A 4962-nucleotide genomic window follows, 5' to 3' on the forward strand; every position below is an offset into this window, starting at 1 on the left:
ACACACATAACACAACATGATAGAACAGGCAAAAATTAGTGTGTGTGTTTGGCAGAGAAAGCAAAAAGCTAGCGTCCGGACATGGTACATACTCGTTCGGATGGCATGTTGTTAGATAAGAGATCGATAGAGCCGAGCACGTCCGGATGCAAGAACATGTCCGTCCGGACGCTTCACACTAGAAGCTGAAAAACATAGGGAATTATGCAGGAATTTTTTTTCCCTAAAGTTAGCTTCAGAACACGCATGTATAAATAACTGATAAAACAGTCAAATAGCATTTCAAAAATATACTAAGATATAATTGAGAGTTAAGAGTCAATAAGCACAAAAATTTCCCTGCAGCTAGAAATTTTTCAATAGTAAACATAACTCATGCAATGCGTGTGCGTGTGAAAGCTTTCTCAATAAGGTATGAAGTTTACTGATATGACTTAAGGCAACGGGATTTTCTAAATAAGAGAGAAAATCAATGTTAGATCAATCAAAAGTCAAACCTTATTTTACTAGGGCCTAGCCACCCTAATCTGATGCGTTCCCCCTAAGCTGCAGTACTTTTTTTTTTTACTTCGTTCTTTAATGACCGTCTATTTCCGCAATGATTTGGTCACTAACTGTTTTTATAGGAACAAGTTCAAGAACAAATTTATAGCATAAAAGTAGTGGGTCTTTTTATTTATCCATATTTATTCAGTTTTGAATGCTTTTTATCACTTGGTACTGCAACCTAGAAAGAATGCCAAAATTTATGGATTCTATGTTCAACTAGCGAGTTGGTCAATTTGACCATCTTAGCAAAAAAAGTCTCTCATTAGAATTTTCAGAAGCTAAAAGTCAGAGAGAAAAAATGTACCTTAAGGAAGCTTTGGATAGTGCACAATTTTTCATTGCATGAGAAAAGCAACTATCTAGCATTAAGATGCACAAGAAAACTTAAAAGATATTAGACATAAACTCTCATACATATATAAGCATATTCAATTAATGCACAATGAACTGAGATATTAGGCAAAAACACAGACAATATCTAAAAGCTATATAAAAATAAAAAATAAAAAATTCTGCATCTTCTCCCCATTTTTTTGTTGTTGTTGAAAACAATAAAATAGAAAAACAACAAGGACATGCTTATGGAAAAAGGAAATAACATCTAGTCTCAGCATGTAAGGTAAAATCAAACCTGTCATCAGGGAGAGAGGTTGAGAAATACCAAGACAGAAAAGCAGCTGCCCAACGTGCTTTAACTATTATCCCCCAAAAAAATATCTGCAGAAGTTTCTCAAGACAACAAGAGAAAGTATGAGGATAAAATAAATGGTTCCTCAAATAGAATGCAAGGCACGAATAGGATATGACATGATAAACTATGCAATGCAAAACATACCTGACATGCACTCGGATTTAGGAACCAAAATCCTAGGCATGGTAAGACTTCACCTCTACTAGGTGAGTCTACTCCCCCTCAAGGGGTGAATGGTCTCATCATTCCTGACCCATACCTGCTTGGCCTGTGGCGGTGGTTTGCATGTCTTGTTCATGTTGTCCATTGTTCTTAGCATACATTGCATTAGGCTCAGTAACCCTTCATAACCATGGTTGCTAATGGGCTTCTGCGGCTTTCTCTTGTAGTGCCTTGATTTGTTCTTCTTTGATTTGCCACTCTGATTGGTAGGAACCTACTTCAGCTGTTGCTGTTGATGCCGTGGAGCCTGGAATGCAGTCAAAGGTAGAGTGCCTGATATAGCTCTTGTTGGCATCTCCTGAACCTTCGACTTCTGAGCCTGAAGATTTGGGTCGGATGTGACCGACGATGCTGCAGTGATGACAGGTGGGTAGGTTTCTTTTGTTGGAATACTGCTTAACTTTCTCTGCAGAAATATGGTTAGCATTCTTACAAACAATATTGCCCTTACCTTTTATATGTCTCCTATGTGGAGGGACATATTTTGATGAGGAAGAATCTTCAACTTCACTTTTCCTCAGAGCATCCTGCTTAATCCAAGGCCTATGGGATTTCAACAAATAACAATTTGGCCTAATATGACCAATCTTCCCACAATTATGACACTTAGAAATAAACTTACATTGTATTCCTGATTCCTTGGAGTTAGGCATCACATGATTAGTTAAAAAAGAATTATCTAAACAAGCTGTATCTTCTATCACATGCTTAATATCAATAGAATCTAATTCAGAATCAGAAGCATGTGAAGTAGAAGCACTTAAATCATTAACAATTAAATCAGGCTTGTTAGAAATATCTGTATGAATACAAAGCATGCTTTCCAAATTATTACTAGAGAATTTTTCCAAGAGATCCTCTGATTCTTTTAATTTATTTTCTAGTGCATCAACAGTATCAAAAAGCATGGTATTCTGTAATACCCTGTATTTTAAGATATTAAATAAAATATCTTAAAATATGATTTAGGGCCTAATAATAGCGATTACATACATATGAATATTTGTGGAATAAATATTCATCAAGATAGGTATAAATATTTAAGAGATTAAATATTTGTTAGAATTATATGTAGAAGTGTATAGGAGTTAAAATGGATTAGAAATTAGACCAAGTCTAATTCGATCAATCGATTTTAGAATCGACCGAGCGATTGTTTAATGTCTTAAAATCGATCGTGCGATTAAGGAATCAAACCTTTATTTGAAGCCGAAATCGATTGATTGATCAAATAATCGATCGAGCGATTTAGTTTCATAAGTGCTAAAACGAGTGAAAATTTGGCTAAGTATAATAGATCGATCGATTATTTATAGTGTAAAAAGTAGATCGATCGACATAAAAATTGATCGATCGACACACTGTTGAAGTAGATCGATCGACTTTAAAATCGATCGATTGACTTTTCTGCAGAAACAGATTCATGCACCGAATCACCCAAGATTTGGTATTTAATACCAAATCTCTCCAAATCTTCGTCCCAGCCGTTGGATACGATTGTTTTGGGTTGATCTGGGCCGTCCATTTCACTATATAAGGAACCCAACCTATTCCTTTAATCACATCTCATTTCTTTCAATCCTCTTCCCAAAGCTCTCTCAATTTCTCTCCCAATCTCTCTCAATTCAATTCTCTCTCTTGGTTTGAGTCTAGCAGCAAGAAGAAGAGAAGATTAGAAGGTAAATCTCTCTCTTTAATTCTCTTTTTCTCTTTCTTTCTCCATCTCTCTCTTCTTCGTTGGCACTTGCAGTAGATAGAAGTGAAGAAGAAAGAAGAAAAAGGAAAAAGAAGAAAAGAAAAAGAAAAATAAAATGATATTTAGTTTAAATAAAGTTTTGTTTTTAATATTGTTGATTTTAATGAATTTTATCTAACGTATTAATGTTGGTTTTTAAACAGGATTTTCAAAGCAGAGTTATTAAATATAAAAATACGTCGTTATGATGCCCAAATTAAAAGTCACTATTTTACAAAAGCGTCGTTACGCCGCCCAAATATTTTTAAGTATCTTTATACATTCAATATATATTAATGTCGTTATTTTGCCCAATTTTATAAAAGGATAAAATTAGGATTATTTTATAACTATGACGATTAGTTATGCTAATATGATTTTAAAAGTGAAAAGGGCAATTTTTGTTAAAAATAGGTATTTTGAGTATTATTTATAAATGCTATTATAATGCCCGCATGAAATATGCGACATTATAATTAATCCATTTTATATGTTGTTATAATGTTCAAATGACATTACATTATTTAGAGATAAAAAAAGGATAAAAAAAGAATATCAATATTTTATACCGTTGTGCCATCCATTTTACTAATACAAAATGATTATATTAATTGCTGGTATAAAATATAATGATAAGGTTATATTTATATAACTATTATATTTAGGTGTAACTGATGTAATAAGAAATGATTTCTTAATAAAAATAAAGAATAGGTAAATTCATCTAGTTCTATTTAATAGTTTATTAATGCGTGGATATAATTATGCAGCTTTTATGGATAATCTTTGAAGCGTAAACTGTAAGTATCTCTATACTTACTGAGGACGAAGCTGGTTGACCTTTCCTATAATGTTATGATTTCTACTTTATTTACTTGTTTGCGCATGTGGTTTTGCATATTTTATTATTTTTAATAACCTGTCTAATAACAAGCTGTTGGATCAAGATCCACAGAGGGTACGCGAGGCTTCACATGAGTTCCAAGGTTCTCATTGAATGAGGAGGTACCTGAAAAAATTAATAAATACAAAAACTGGTGTACCAAGGTCACCAGGGAAACCAAGGCTTCCAAGAGCCAAGGCTCCCAAAGATTATAATTAAAAGTTAAGTGAGGAAACCAAGGTTTCAAATAACACGCTAACCGTGCCAAGGCCAACAGAGTAGTGGAAAAAGGGAAATACCTAAAACTCTACACTTAAAACTGTCATTGCTTTATGATTACATTTATGTTCATTTTATGTCTATGATTCGCGATCATAGATTATATTTTGTATATACATGTGATTATATGGCCATTGCATTATGTTGCATTAATTAAATAAATCAGCATTCATATTATTATTGGAAATAGTGGACTCACTTTAGTATTTTATGTTGTTGTCTTCTCTCTGTACTATGTAATGATTCAGACTATGAAGAAGAGGAATATCAAGACTATCCCAACTCATAGATGGTTCCTGATTCAGTTTTTGTAAGGCTGGACTGCCTTTCTTTTTGGGACTACCCTGTTATAGTTCATTAACCTAGCTTAAGACAGTACTTATAATTCTCCAGTTATATGTAGATATTTGGCTTGTATGACTTTCTTGCCCTGTGAGGCATAACTGTTATTACCGTTTGTATAATTATGCTGACTGGCTTATTATATATTTTGGAGGTATTTCAGTAGAAGCTCTGAATTGTCAATCTGTTTCCAAGTCTGTATTACATTTACATATATTCCGTTGCCAACATTTACCTCTAATAAGTTAGTAATGTCACGTG

The 4962-nt window shown here is 33.4% G+C and overlaps 1 long non-coding RNA gene across 1 annotated transcript; it reads left to right on the forward strand.

Annotated features, from left to right (window-relative positions):
- The first annotated feature begins 3043 nt into the window (after positions 1 to 3043).
- On the forward strand, positions 3044 to 4761 carry LOC133881436 (uncharacterized). The gene is made up of 3 exons (XR_009902516.1): positions 3044 to 3141; positions 3968 to 3997; positions 4608 to 4761. It is a non-coding gene; the product is annotated as an uncharacterized LOC133881436 (long non-coding RNA).
- Positions 4762 to 4962: the final 201 nt, after the last annotated feature.

This window comes from Alnus glutinosa, chromosome 1 (assembly GCF_958979055.1).
Source record: "Alnus glutinosa chromosome 1, dhAlnGlut1.1, whole genome shotgun sequence".
NCBI lineage: Eukaryota > Viridiplantae > Streptophyta > Magnoliopsida > Fagales > Betulaceae > Alnus > Alnus glutinosa.